The 16383-nt window shown below is 32.9% G+C and overlaps 1 protein-coding gene across 4 annotated transcripts in view; it reads left to right on the top strand.

The window, feature by feature from the left end:
* Nucleotides 1–16383, top strand: part of LOC126885194 (alpha-amylase-like) — a 54311-nt gene that overhangs the window by 20378 nt on the left and 17550 nt on the right. The gene's annotated exons all lie outside the window — the stretch shown is intronic.

The following is a 16383-nucleotide window of genomic DNA, read 5'->3' as shown; positions in this document are numbered from 1 at the left end:
ATTTTGTAATAACAAGTCCGGTCCTCAATGGATTTTTATTTATGTTCATTATTCAAAATGTTTGTTCGCAAAAAAATGTCGCGCTATAAATTTAGTTATGCACTTTCGGACATTTTCAAAGATTTGTAAAATGCAAAAATATGAAAATTAATCTATAATTTCTAGTTGAATATAAACTGGTACGCAATCAATTTGAACTGAAAAATGATTTCTTAGAAGTAATAAGGGAAATGATATAGGTATCTTCAATATTTTTGAAGCGATTTTCAAATTCCGTCAGCAAATTACAAATTTTTTCGTCATAAATTTTCATAATTCTTTAATTTTCTTCATAATTCTTTCTTTTTTATATGATCAATGAATAGTTTGAGTTTCATTTTGCGTTCAAAACTTGTAAATCCAATTTCTAGCAATTTTTCATTTCCAATGTTGTTAATATTTGCTCTTCTTAAATTTGGTGCTACGTCAGTTGTTACGCTTACTAGGGTTACAGGTTAATTTAAAATTTTCCAAACAGTTTGTGATTACTTCAAAATATTATTTCCATTTGTTGAAATTTCATGGATTTGCCGGATATCCAAATAATTGCCCACGTTATGTTGAAAATTTGCGGAAAAATCACCCACTGCGAAAGTGTTAATTAATAGCTGCATTATCTATATTTATTTATTAATATTAGCAATAATTTAAAAAATCTTCAAATGAAAATAATTTACTTTTTTCCGCGGGCCGCAAAAAAATGTATAAAGGGCCGCATGCGGCCCGCGGGCCGCACTTTGCCCACCCCTGGGCTAGATCCTCACTCATCGTAATAATTTCTTCAAGCCAGTTTGATTCAATTTCGCTCTTGGCGAGTATTAAATAAACAAACACATTAATTTTGACTTGTTTTTATGTAATTTCATGATTATGATAAAAAATCAAAGCACCACTGTTTTTGTTTTTGGAATGGTTGAAGTTGATTACAGTGACTTTCTTAAACTTCTGATAAGGGTTATGTATACTACATGGTTAAAATTAAATCATCACTTATCATAAACGAATATTGCAACTCTGAGAGATAAATTCAAGACTAAACTTATTTTATTTAAATATGGTGTTTATAAATATGGGATTAGCCCAGTAGTTGTTTGTAATGAAAATTATTTTTTATCTAAAAAGATTTGACATTTCGATTTCGACTCCCGAAATCGTTTTCAAAAAGATTATGAAGAACAATAATTGTGTTTGATTATTAAACACAATTTGTAGGTATAATAAATATGTACTTCATTATTGGGGTACATATTATACTTCTTAGAACAAAAAAGCTGCAGGTAAGGATGGAATACCAAACGAATTACTGAAATATTGTGGAGCAGCATTGACAGAACAATAATTATTAACAACATTAATTAAAAAATCATAAAACACAATAAAATACCGGAAGAATGGAGAACGAGTGACCTAATTCTACTATTCAAAAAGGGAGATAAAAAGCAGCCAGAAAACTACAGAGGTATCAACTTGTTAAATATTACCCTAAAACTTACAACTTTACAAGACCTAATGAATCAGAGGATAAGTTTAGCAGATGAACAACAGGGTTTTCGTACTGGAAGATCGTGTACAGATGCAATATTCGTCATAAACTCATAAAGCAAATTACTGAGAAATCATCATCATCATCATAATCATCATCATCATCATCATCATCATGCAACCTCTTCTGTCCACTGCTGGACATAGGTCTCTCCCATTTTTCGCCACTCTCCACGGTTCTGGGCGTCTTGTTGCCATTTATTGGATATTCGTTTAATGTCGTCCATACAGCGTGTTGGTGGTCGTCCTCTGCTGCGTTTGTCTTCTCTTGAGTCTTTCAGTCTTGCTATGTAACCTGCCAACTCCATTTCAGCCTGGCTATACTTTCGACGACATCAGTGACACCTGTTCTTTTCCTCATTTCTTGGTTCCTTATTTTGTCTTTTTTGTCACGCCGAGAATCGATCTTTCCATGTGCCTTTGTGCCACTCGCATTTTTAATGCTGTTGTTTTTGTGAGCGTGAGAGTTTCTGCTCCGTATGTCGTAATAGGAAGAACACATTGGTCAAATGTCTTCCGTTTCATAGCTATCGGGATGTTGCTCTTAAAGATGTCTCTTAGTGAACCATACGCCGCCCAAGCAAGTGTTATTCGTCGTTGAAATTCGCAGGTCTGATTCTGATTTCATGACCGAGATATATGTACTTTTCTGTCAATTCTACCACTTGATTTTGGATGGTTGGGTGTTCACTGGGAAGTTCAACCTCTGTTTCCTACACTGTTATTATAACATGAAACGATTTCGTTCTTCACAATATTTTATTTGTTTCGTGTTTCACGTTTCAAAGAGCTACGCTGACAGCAACGACCACGCCATCACTTTCCATTGTCGACTATACAAATTTTATTTTTGTTTCTTCGATTAGTAATATCACATGAAACGAATACTTTTTTCACAATTTATTTATTTCATGTTTAAGGCAAGCCGCACACCAACGAAACATGAAACGAAAAACATGAAACGAAAAACATGAAACATGAAACGTAAAACAGGTTTCATGAAAATTAAACACGGCTAAACAAATCTTGAAGTCTGCTTACCAATGAAACGAGTGTGATTCATGCTCATAACACATTTTTATTTTCGGAAAGTTCCATAAATGGCCGGACGTCTATTTGTTTAGCAGTGTTTTATTTCCATGAAACGTGATTTACATTTCATGTTTCTTTGATGTGCGAATGTGCCTTAGATAGGCAGCGAATGTGTTAACACTTATCATATATTTTTTAATAAAAATAATAAAAGTCCTTCCTTCTAGTTTTCAGGCCAAGTAAAAAAATGGTTGATTTTCGGTAAACCTGTTTCTTCTTCTTCTTCAGATGCAAATCCACTAATGTATGTTAGCGATCACATTTTCCATTAAAAATCCACAAGGAAAAATTTCCTGTAGCTGGCTGTATACCATTAATTACAAGTAAATTTAATGAAAAAAATTTTCTTAGTAAAAGGTAGATCTCTTTTTTAAGTGCCATCTCCTAATCGGAGGTGGGATATCATCATCACTATCTTTACTCTATCTACGGCTGTTCTGAAGAGTTCTGTAGAACTGCATTTAAATCAGTCCCATAAATTCTTTAACCATGACACCCTCCAAATTCCTATACTCCTTCCGCCTCTTATCTTTCCCTGTAGTATCAGTCTTAGCATTTCATATCGCTGTCCCCTCATTACGTGTCCCAGATACTGTAACTTTCTTATTTTTATTGTATTTATTATTTCGCATTATTTGCCCATTTCTCACAATACTTCCGTGTTCGTTTTCTTCTGTGTCCATGCTATTCTAAGCATCCTTCTGTAACACCACATTTCAATTGACTGTAGCTTAATTATGTGTTCTTGCTTCAATGTCCAGCTTTCAAGTCCATATTTTGAAAACATATGTCAAAAAACGTCAAATAAAAATCACATATTTCAAAGTATTAACATATTGAAGAAGCTTGGGACATGAACTCCGATCATTCACCCATCCTTCTCACAGTGAGTGATACTGTTATTCAAAGCCAGCCACCTCCTAAACTGACTAATAGGCTAACAGATTGGCGGAGTTTTCAGCTTCACTTAGAAGAAACAATCAATCTGAAAGTTTCACTAAAAACTAGATATGAACTTGATGAAGAAACGGAATGTTTTGTTAAACAAGTTCAACAAGCTGCTTGGAATAACTCACCTGAACTGATTCATAGAGTTAAAGGTAATAATTACCCTAAAGAAATTAGAAAGCTTATCGAAGAGAAAAGAAAACTCAGAAGGATCTGGCAACGCTCTAGAGCTCCATCTGATAAAACAAAACTAAATAATGCTACACAACAGCTGAAAAGAGAAATTGGAAAAAATAAAAACGAATCAATTAGTAACTATCTAAGAGAATTGACAAATGATAGCACAACTGATTATTCCCTCTGGAGAGGCACTAAGAAATTAAAACGACCGATAATGCAAAATTCCCCACTAAGAAATACAGATGGAAGCTGGGCAAAAAGCAATTTAGAGAAGGCTAATAAATTTGCTGAATATCTCGAGGAAACATTCCAGCCAAATGAACGTGATAACCCACTGCAATGGGAAAATGTCACACAGGAAGAAGGTGAAATTAAACTAGTCACCCCAAAAGAAGTGGCCGACGAAATTAAATCAAACACCAATCCCAGGAAAGCACCTGGGTTTGACTTAATTACTGGGGAAATCTTAAAACAACTTCCTAGAAAAGTCAAAAACTGACATATCTCTTAAATGCCTCGTTCAGATTAAGATATATTCCCAAGATATGGAAAGTGGCTGAGGTCATAATGATCCTTAAACCTGGAAAACAACCAAATACAGTATCATCGTACAGACCGATTTCATTGCTACCCGTAATTTCAAAGCTGTACGAGAAGCTTTTGCTGAAAAGGTTAAAACCTCTCATAGATGCTAAGGCTCTAATTCCATCACACCAGTTTGGGTTTCGAGAAAGTCATTCAACTATCGACCAAGTCCATAGAATAACGGATATAATAGAGAGGTCACTGGAAGGAAAGAAAGTTTGCTCCGCTGTCTTCCTTGACGTGGCGCAAGCTTTTGATAAGGTATGGCACGAAGGACTTAAGTACAAATTAAGCAGGATTTTACCAAGACAATACACAGAATTATTGGAATCTTATATATCAGAGAGAGTTTTTAGGGTTAAGCAAGAAGAAGCCTACTCGGAACTAAAGGAAATCAATGCAGGAGTACCACAAGGTACTGTGATAGGACCGGTCCTATACCTATTATACACTAGTGATATCCCTGAAGTTGATCATAACAGAATAGCTACCTTTGCTGATGACACTGCCGTCTTAGCCGTAGGTGAAGACCATGAAGAAGCAGCAAGAAAACTACAAATATCTGTTAACAGACTTAGCAAGTGGACTAAACGCAGGCGAATTTAATTAAACGAAATGAAGTCGGTGCATATAAATTTTACAAACAAGAAAAATCAATACATTCCTGTTAACGTAAATAATACTCAGATACCATATGCCGATACCGCAAAGTATTTGGGTATTACACTAGACGCTAGGCTACGCTGGAGGGCCCATGTTAAAAAGAAATGAGAACAGCTTAACATGAAGTATAAAAAAATGTATTGGTTATTGGGAAGACAATCCACTCTCTCGATCTACAATAAAATACTTTTGTATAAACAGATTATAAAACCTATATGGACATATGGCATCCAGCTATGGGGCTGCGCTAGTAATACAAATTTAATTATCATTCAACGATTCCAAAACAAAGTGCTAAGGAGCATTGTCAACGCTCCATGGTACTATAGGAACAGTGACTTTCATAGGGACCTAGACATGGATACTGTTAACAAGACCATAGAAAAATTTGCCAAGAGTAACGAACAACGACTTCTTCAACACGTCAATGTTGAGGCCATCCAGCTCCTCGACAACACTAATCTAGCTAGAGGACTCAATAGGAAGAAACCCTTCGAGTTAGTTAAGTGAAAAATAGTGCACGGTGCAAGTAATGATACAAGTTAATATTTGTGCAATATATTAACAGAACCTAAGGGGTACTATCGAGTTTGACCTTAGTCTTAAGTTTTTTAGTAGTAATTTAGGTTAGAAATAAGTTGCTCATTGATCACATTATTTGATCAGATTGTAACGTTCTTAAGCATCTTATTGGTGTTTAATAAATAATATAAAAAAAATATTTCAAAATGCTCCCAAAAACAAATTAATTTTCAATAAGTTTCTATCTAACTGGAAACATTCAAGTAAGTGATAACGGTAGATTTGCTGTTAGATTATCAACCTGATAATTAAAATATATCTAAAACTAACACAAAAGTGAAGCATGCCCAATACACCCTTCTGCGCAAATTGTTCTAAGATAACTTCCACCTCCGATAAAAAACTCCGGTGTGATGGCTGTAAAGAAACCAATACACATCTCTTGCACAGATCTGTCGGTTGATGATCGAGTAACGAGGCAAAAAGTACGTGGTATATGCATTCTTTGCAATGCGTGTAGTTCAAGCATTGGAAATATTGCTGAAAACAAAAGTCTTCTATTGGAGTTTACAGCGAATATTAACAAGAAAATTGAAGACTTCGATACTAAATTATCTCAACTCAATAATAAATTAAATACAATTGATTCGATTGCAAAACCTGAATTTACTGACAGCAATGTCAATGAAGCCGCTGACCGCATGTCACGTTCGAAAAATTGTTTGATTAGGGGCGTTCCTGAAACTACAGGAGACACACAGAATAAGAAAGATCATGATAATAATAAAATTAATTTGGCCCTGAAAGTTATCGGATGTCTAGAAAGTCCTGTAACATTTTATAGAGTCGGTAAACCAAGTCAAAATGGACGTTATCCTCGCATGATAAAGGTGATAATGAATTCTGAACACCACACCCGACAAATTCTTTTTAACAAAAATAAACTTTTAGAAAATAAGTCTACCGAAACTTATTCTTTTATTGATGACAAGACACCTATGCAACAACTTTGATTAAAGGAACTTCGAACCAAACTTGAAACTCGTAAGAATAATGGAGAAAATGACCTTACGATCAAATATGTGAATGGCAGTCCAAAGATAGTGACATTTCGTTCATAATTCTCTTGCACCAAAATTTACTGATTGTCTTCTTATGTATATGAATCTAAACTCTCTTTTGTCCAAATTTAATAAATTTATAAGTACTGTTCAACGTCTAAATCGTCATATTATTCTCCTGATAGAAACGTGGCTATTCTTCTATCCCCGATGCTATTGGGCGGAGGTAAATTCCTCACCAACCAGTAAAACCATATAATCCGACAGGTATTTTCCTCACCGAATTAAGGGTTCGTTTTAATCCGGTAGGTATTTTCCTCACCAACTCATTCAGGTAATAAAATAAAAATATAGATGTAATGAATGATTATTATGAAAGCATCCGAAATCCGAAAAATAGACATTCTTACATTATAATAGCAATATGCAAAACGTATAAACTATTATTTAATTTTTACATCTAATAAGAGACACACTTTACAATATCCATTCTAGTTATTTGATTAGACTGATATCTTAATAATTTTTCTATATTCACTTTTAAATTTCAGAAGAGTATCAAAGATATAAATCAGAAAGAAATAGAACAACTAACAGAATCAAAGATCTAAAACAAATATATTGGGAAAAATTCTCAAATGACATGGAACATGATTTACGAGGAGGTCAAAGGAAGGTATGGAACATGTTGAGAAACAGGAAGAAGCCGGTTACCGAAGAATTACAAATTAACGCAATAAAACCAGAAGAATGGGTAACTCATTTCGAGAATCTATACAAAGACGATATCGACGATAATAATGAAGTACAAAGAAATGACCTACAAAACATTCAGCAAGAAGAAACAGAGAATGACAACATCCCCAAGAAGAAGTAAACGAAGCAATCAAAAGATCAAAAAATAGAAAATCACCAGGTCCGGATAATATACCAAATGAATTAATTAAATACGGAGGTACAAAAATAATAGCAGAGATAACAACATTATTCCAAAAAGTTGTAAGCAACATGACAGTACCAGAGGAATGGAGAGAGAGTATAACAATATCCATCTAAAAGAAAGGCGTAAAGACAGATCCTACGAACTACCGAGGAATTACACTACTCAATTCTACATCAAAACTATTGACAAAAATTCTATCCCAAAAAATATATAAGAAAGCCGGTGTATCGGAAGAACAACAGGGTTTTCGCCCAAACAGATCTACAATTCTCGGTATTTTCATAATGCGACAATTAGTTGAGAAATCAATAGAATTCAACAAGCCCATGCTCACATGCTTTGTAGATCTGAAACAAGCATTCGACAGAGTACGATTAAAGGACGTGCTCACTATCCTTGAAAAGAAAAACATAGGTCAGAGGTATAGAAACACAATCAAAGAGCTCAATAGATCCAACAAAACACGAATTAAAACCACACACGGGCTCAAGGAAGAAATCAAAATCAATGCAGGCATTAGACAAGGGGACAGCCTCAGTCCATGCCTATTTAATTTAATAATGGATGAAGTTATAGGTAGTGTTAACATAATGAATCAGGGATACAAAATGGGTAACCGAACCATGAGAATACTTTGCTACGCAGATGATGCAATCTTAATAGCCGAAAACGAAGATGACTTATAACGCCTACTACAAAAATTCAAAATAACCACCGAAAAGTATAACCTGACACTATCCAAAGAGAAAACCCAATCGATGGTAATATCCAGGAACCCAATTAGATGTAAATTAGTAGTGGACGACCATATAATCGAACAGGTAATGGATTGCAGATACTTAGGTGTGGAAATATCTAGCGACAGGCATCTGTGGCAAGAATCAAAACAGCAGGCAACGAAAGCAGCGAGAATATCTGGTTTCCTGAGGGATATAATCTGGCGGAATAAATATATGAGCACCGAAAGCAAAGTCCGCATTTATAAGACATGTGTTAGACCCGTACTGACATACGCAGCTGAGACAAGGGCCGAGACAACAAAGACCAAACAAATAATGAGAACAACAGAGATGAAAACCCTAAGATCCATAAGAGGTATCACACTCAGAGATAGAATACGAAACGAAGACACATTGAGAGAGCTAGGCGTTCAAGACGTAGTGAGATGGACAAGAGCGCGACGACGCATGTGGAGAGACCACGTAGATCGGATGGACCCTGAACGTATGGCGCATTGGGCGAAAACACAGAAGCCCAACACCAAGCGACCCATAGGAAGACCCAAAAAACGATGGTACGAGAGTTGGAGCTCTGGATCGCAGCAAAGACTGTAACAGAAGAAACAGGACATAGTCCTATTACAAGAAGAAGAAGAAGAAGAAGACTTTTCAATTTCAGTTCTTTCACGTAATGTGCGTATCTATCTGAAATTTTCTAATTTTTTCTAAGAAAATATGTTAATGTATATGGATGGATGCTTATTATAAAACGATAAAATGTGAATGAAAAGATTCGCAAGCATTTGTAGTAGGAATGACAGAAGAATTTGCCTTTGCCTACAAATATGGGGATGGCATTTTCGTCTAATAAGTTTTAACTAAATAATCAACATATCTATCTAAAATTTCATTTTCTGGTTAGCATGACATTAAGTCAAACACAAAACAATCTGATACGTCTTCTGGTTTTATATATTTATGTAAGGCCAAAAGTATGTTTGAGCTACTTGTCTACTTCAGAATCATTTGTATATTCTGATGTTAATTAACTCGTATAAATGGGAAATAAGCCACAATTTAACTAAAAAAATGATTTTATAACGTTTTGATGTCCACATCGGACGTCGTTGTCAAAATACAAAATATTAATAAATTAAACAAAAATGTTGTTGCTTAGTAAAAAATTCTTCTAATAATTTAATTTAATCTGACTTATTTATATCGGCAATTCAGACATACAGGGTGTCCAGAAACTCTACCGACAAACGAAGACAGGAGATTAATCAGATAATTTTAGGACAACTTAACCCAATTCATCTAGTCCGAAAATGCTTCCTTAGGGAGCGTTCAAGTATTACGTAACGCGATTTTTGAAGATTTTTGACCCCCCCTCCCCCTTATGTAGCGCACTGTAATGGGCGTTTAACTATTACGTAACGCAATTTTTGAAGATTTTTTACCCCCCCCCCCCCCACTTGCGTTACGTAATACTTGAACGGCCCCTTAAGGAGCTAGAGCTATTTGAAGATGGCGTCTGATAATTAGTTTTTCTAAAATATCTCCAGAACGCTTCTATTTAGAAAAACTAAACTTGGTTCGCATAATTATTTTTCAGAGGTAAATCGATTCCATTCATTGCAAATTTCTATTACCGCTCATAGGCGTCCGTTTTGGGTAGGCAACAGTTATATTATGGCATACCATTTTTGTTTTTAGTTTCTAAGAATTTTTGAGTCTGGATTATTAAAATGTAAGGCAATATAGTACTAAAAGGTACTCTTACTTTAAGTTGATAGGATACACCGTTTTCTAGAAAAATCGATTTGAAAATTTTTCGTTTTTAAATATCAAAATAAATTTCAAAAAAAAACTATTTAGAAAACCGAAAACTGGTACGTTTATTTATATTCCAGAGATGAATCGATTTCATTAATGGCGAAATTCTAGTACCGGTCATATGCGTCCGTTTTGGGTAGGCCAACGGTTATTTTATTGTCTAACTTTTTGTCTTTAATTCTTAAGAATTTTTGACACTAGATTATTAAACTATGAGGTATTCTAGTACTTAAAGGTACTCTTGCTTTAAGTTGGTAAAATACACCGTTGTTTTTTTTTTAATTTTTTTCAATTTTTTTTTCAAATTCTGGAAACGAAAAATTTTCAAATTGATTTTCCTAGAAAACGGCGTGTCCTACGGACTTAAAACAAGAGTACATTTTAGTACTAAAATACCTCACAATTTAATAATCCAGCATCAAAAATGCTTAGAACTTAACGACAAAAAAGTTATGCGATAAAATAACCGTTGCCCCAACCAAAACGGACGCCTATGACTGGTACTAGAAATACACAATGGATGAAATCGATTTATCTCTAGAAGATCAATATTTACACCAATTTTCGTTTTTCTAACTGGAAGCGTTCTGGAGGTATTTAAGAAAAACTAATTACAAGACGCCATCTTCAAAGAGCTCTAGCTCCCTTAGGAAGCATTTTCGGACTAGGTGAATTTGGTTAAATTGTTTTAAAATTATCTGAGAAATCTCCTGTTTTCATTTGTCGGTAGAGTTTCTGGACACCCTGTATATTATACATTTTAAAGTAGAAGACTTAAAAATGATATTGCCAATATTTATGAGTTGCGTTCCTGGGACGACTTTATTGAAAGATAGTTCATTCGATTACATAAAATCAACATTAACTCATGAATATCCATCACAAAAAAATCATAGCACGTGATCTGCCTTTAAAAAGACAACCACATGCAACAGTGACAGTAAAATTCTCGTGTTGGAGATTCCATAGTAAATCACGAGGAAAACCTCGTGATACTATCCCGACATCTTAAGTATTTGGTCTTACATTTAGTTTATTATTAAATAAACTAAATAAATCAATTATAAATAGATAATTTAGTTTAATATTAAATAAACTTAGTACTTATACTTGATTTAACAATCTGATGTTAAATCAAGAGAAGATTGTTAAATCAAGAGACTGAATTTTTCTATATCAAGCTTGGTGTAGATGAAATCTACAACCATGTATTTCAGTGTTCGGACAAATTTGAATGATTACATTATGTATAGCCTTTTCAAAATCTACAAAAATTTTAGTAGGATTAAACAAGGATAAACTCAATTTTGAGAGCTTTAAAAATTTCTGATTTTAACAAATAAAAAGATTGTTGTACGTTTCTGTTTTTTGTTTGGCAGTAAACAGTATAATAAAGAAATATAATGCCCATTAATTATCCCACGAATATTGAATAATTGCAAATAATATGTGGTACAGTAAGAAAATGTGCCATATATGTATAATAAGAGGGGCAAAATTATGGAATAAATTAATTTTCTCTAAAATGGACGATTTTATAGAAAAATCCCGAAACAGGTTGATTTTTAGTTTCAAATTACAATTTTTGGGCCTATATTTCATACTAGTGACGTCATCCATCTGGGCGTGATAAAGTCATCAATGATTTTTTATGGAAATACCAGTAAAGGTTTACCGCGATTACTTTCTATTAATTTTGTCAATTTTTGTCAAAATTCCAATTATTACAAAAATAAAATATTATCATTAATTAATTAATTATTATAGGTACCTACTGTAATTTTATAGTAGATAAATAATTCCCTTGAATGCCTTTTAGTAAAATCTACCTGAAATAACACATTTCGGTTTTGGTGAGGAAAATACCTGTGGGATTATGACATACCCTTCCAAACCCAGGTAAAAGATTATTTTGGTGAGGAAAATACACCCGCCGATGCTATTGTAAACATTGATAATTTTCACTGGCGAAGCGTCCATATAACCATTGTTACCATTGGTAACAGTTAAAATTTGCAAATAAATATTTTATGACTACTATGAAATAATTCCATTTTTATTTTTTGAAAATAGAAATATTTGTTAATAGTATCTACCTAATTCAGTAAAATAGCCAATTAGAAGCACGAAAATATCAGCGAGTTTATGTAAAATCGGTTGCACGTTATTATAATACGCCCTTACCACAGTATAGAGGTTCCCTCTTTATAGTGTGCCCTTACTTACCGTGCGCCGCGCCGTTATTTACCACTTCTGTGAGTGGCAACGATGGTAGGATCTTTGTATCGGTCAGAGGACTGGATCGTCTCTGAAAATTTTGCGGGCACGATGGCTCTTAAGCCGCTGTGGATTAGTATCCGTGTTACCAAATTTTAATTTGGTGACACGGCTAGGTAATGGCCGGTAGGTACTTTATGTCCCGGTTAGCTAATCGGGACAGAAAATACCGACCGTAAGAATATCAGACTTAATAAATGCAATTTTAATTATTATTATAATTATAGGTAATAATAAAATTATAATTCCATTTACGAAGTCTGTTATTCTTAGGGCCGGTATTTTCTCGATTAAACTCCGGTTAGTTAACCGTACCGGCCCTTTGGATTCGATTATTGCATAATATGCATTATTAATTATTAGTTTATAGCTTGTAACTGTACTTGCTTACTATACAGATAACATATCTATACCTTTTTATCCTATATAAGTCATATTAATCGATTTTAATTACTTGTCGAAATATATTAATTAACAACAACATTATTATATGACATACAGGGTGTTATTAAATAAGTATGAAAAATTTTAAGGGCTAATTCTACATGAAAAATTAATGCCAGTTTGCTCTATAAACATATGTCGGCAAATGCTTAGTTTCGGAGATACGGGGTGTTGAATTTTTTATTTCAAACTGCCAATTTATTTATTGCTCTAAGACCAGTTGAGCTATGAAAATGAAATTTGGTGAGTTTTAAGAGGTTGTTATTACGAATTTTATGACATACAATTAAGAATTTTGTATTCATTATTAGCGCGCCTACGGGCAATGGTCTGAATTATTTTAAAGAAAAAAATAGTACGCCACTGAGATATTTCGAAGTAGAAATTATTTTTAAATTCAACGTCTAATTTATGATAAAAAATCTTTCTTGCCTTTTTTCATATGATGCACCGTTTTTATGCAGAAAAATAAAACATCTTGGCGCATATTTTTCATTTCTTAATACATCATCAAGAACTATCCAATATAATAATACTAAACTAGAACAATAACAGAAAATATTATTAATACCATTTCAACTAGGTACAAAGCTGCAAGAAATGTTTAAAATGATCTCCTTTGCAGGTAACAGAAAAATTTTATATTCATCATTGGCGCGCGTACGGGTAATGGTCTGAATTTTTTGAAGAAAAAAATAGTACGCCACTGAGATATGTCAAACTAAAAATGATTTTTAAATTCCTCGTTCAATTGACGACAAAAAATCTTTCTTACCTTTTTTTCATATGCGGCGCCGTTTTTGTGCAAAAAAATTAAAAATCTTAACGTTTACAAAGTATTTGAACTAAGTTTCTATGCATATGGAAACTACCTCAAATACTTGGTAAGCGTTAAGATGTTTTATTTTTTGTATAAAAACGGCGCCTCGTATGAAGAAAAGGAAAGAAAGATTTTTTGTCGTAAATTGAACGATGAATTCAAAAATGATTTTTAGTTTGACATACCTCAGTGGCGTACTATTTTTTTCTTCAAAAAATTCAGACCATTACCCGTAAGCGCGCCATTGATGAATATAAAATTCTTCTGTTATGTGTAAAGGAGATCATTTTAAACATTTCTTGCAGCTTTGCACCTAGTTGAAATCTTATTAGTAATATTTTCTGTTATTGTTCTAGTTTAGTATTATTATATTGGATAGTTCTTGATGATGTATTAAGAAATGAAAAATACGCGCCAAGATGTTTTATTTTTCTGCATAAAAACGGTGCATCATCTGAAAAAAAGGCAAGAAAGGTTTTTTATCATAAATTAGACGTGAAATTTAAAAATAATTTTTTATTTGAAATATCTCAGTGGCGTACTATTTTTTTCTTTAAAAATTTCAGACCATTGCCCGTAGGCGCGCCAATGATGAATACAAAATTCTAAGTTGTATGTCAAAAAATTCGTAATAACTACCTTCTAAAACTCACCAAATTTCATTTTCATAGCTCAACTGGTCTTAGAGCAATAAATAAATTGGAAGTTTGAAATAAAAATTTTAACACCCCGTATCTCCGAAACTAAGCATTTGCGGACATATGTTTATAGAGCAAACTGGTATTAATTTTTCATGTAGAATTAGCCCTTAAAATTTTTCATACTTATTTACTAACACCCTGTATAATAATATTGATTATACAGTACATTGTAGTGTATAATCAATAAAATAAAAATTATTTAATATTTTAGGCAAAAATGACAAATGAATGTACTGATTAGTATACTAATTATACAATTTGGATTTTTTAATAAAGTATAAAGGTGATATAATACATATTTTACCTAAAAACAACAAATATGTTTTTAGTTTTTAGATACTTTATATAGTTTCTTAAATTTTTAATTTTTTAATTTTATTTCTGTATTTCATCTATTTTTATAATAGACCTGGATCGCGCGTACCAAAAAAAAGTTGATTAATAGTAAGCTGAAAATTCACGGTGTCTAGTCGGACAAACTTTGATGTATGGGAACACTGTATACAGTGAGCACGTAAAGGTTGGAATAAATTCATTTTCTTGAGAATGGACGATTTTGGAAGAAAATCCCAAAACAGGTCAATTTTTATTTTTAAATTGCGACTTTTTTGCATATATATCATACTAGTGACGTCACCCATCTGGGCGTGATGACGTCATCGATGATTTTTTTTAAATAGGAATAGGGGTCGTGTGATAGCTCACTTGAAAGGTAATTCAATTCTCTATTCAGTAATTTAACTATTAATATAATTATTTATACAGGGTGTCCAGAAAAATTTTTTTTAGATTAAATTTACTGACATAAAAAGAAGAATACAAGTAATAATTTATTTAATTCAAATACATTTTACTGCTCTCAGAAAACAGAAAAAAATGTTTATTTGAAAAATAATCATTGCTTTTCGCTTAAATTAAATGTTCAAACTGTCAAGAGGAAGGTGGGTGGCTGCTTTAATACTGAATTTAAGCAAAAGACAATATTTATTTGTCAAATAAACATTATTTCCTGGTTTCTAATAGGAGTAAAATGTATTTTGAATTAAATAAATTACACACATTCTACTTTTTATGTCAATAAATTTAATTAAAAAAAATTTTTTTTGTGCACCCTGTATAAACAATTATGTTAATGTTTACATTACTGAATAGAGAATTGAATTACCTTTCAAGTGAGCTATCAGAAGACCCCTATTCTCATTTAAAAAAATCGTAGATGACGCCATCACGCCCAGATGGGTGACGTCACTAGTATGATATATATGTTAAAAAGTCGCAATTTAAAAATAAAAATTGACCTGTTTCGGGATTTTTTTCCAAAGTCGTCCACTCTCGAGAAAATGAATTTATTCCAACCTTTACGTGCTCACTGTATATAAAAATATGTATAAGATACTTCTGGTTTTGGTAACACTTTAGAAAAAGTCACGCGTCGCCACTGATAATTTTACTATATTTCGTAGAGACAGAGGTATTCGTCGAGGGGGAGAAGTATGCATCTATTTAGCAAATGTAATTACTAATATTTTCTCAATCACTAATAAAAAAATAGACTTGCCAAGTACTTATAGAAATTATCCATTTACTTGTTAATACTAATAATTCTTTTACATTTAATATAGTTTGCATATACCGACCCCCGGATACAGTACTTACTGAGGACAATATGCTTATTGACAACCTTGATGTATGTAATTACTAATATTTTATCAATCACTAATAAAACAATAGACTTGCCAGGTACTTATAGAAATTATCCATTTACTTGTTACAAATAATTCTTTTACATTTAATATAGTTTGCGTATACCGACCTCCGGATACAGTACTTACCTTGACAAACTTGAGGAATTATCATCCCTTGAAAATCTCATTGTCGTTGGAGATTTCAATTCTCCTGAGATTAGCTGGCCCATTATTTTCAAAACTGACGCTATCAATTCCCAAAATTTGTTTAAAAACTTTCTCGTGAACTCAAACTTAATACAACTAATTACTGAACCTTCAAGATT

The sequence above is a fragment of the Diabrotica virgifera genome, chromosome 5, assembly GCF_917563875.1.
Source record: "Diabrotica virgifera virgifera chromosome 5, PGI_DIABVI_V3a".
NCBI classification, from domain to species: Eukaryota; Metazoa; Arthropoda; class Insecta; order Coleoptera; family Chrysomelidae; genus Diabrotica; species Diabrotica virgifera.
The sequence above is the reverse complement of the archived record's forward strand: the minus strand, read 5'-3'. Positions and strand labels throughout refer to the sequence as shown.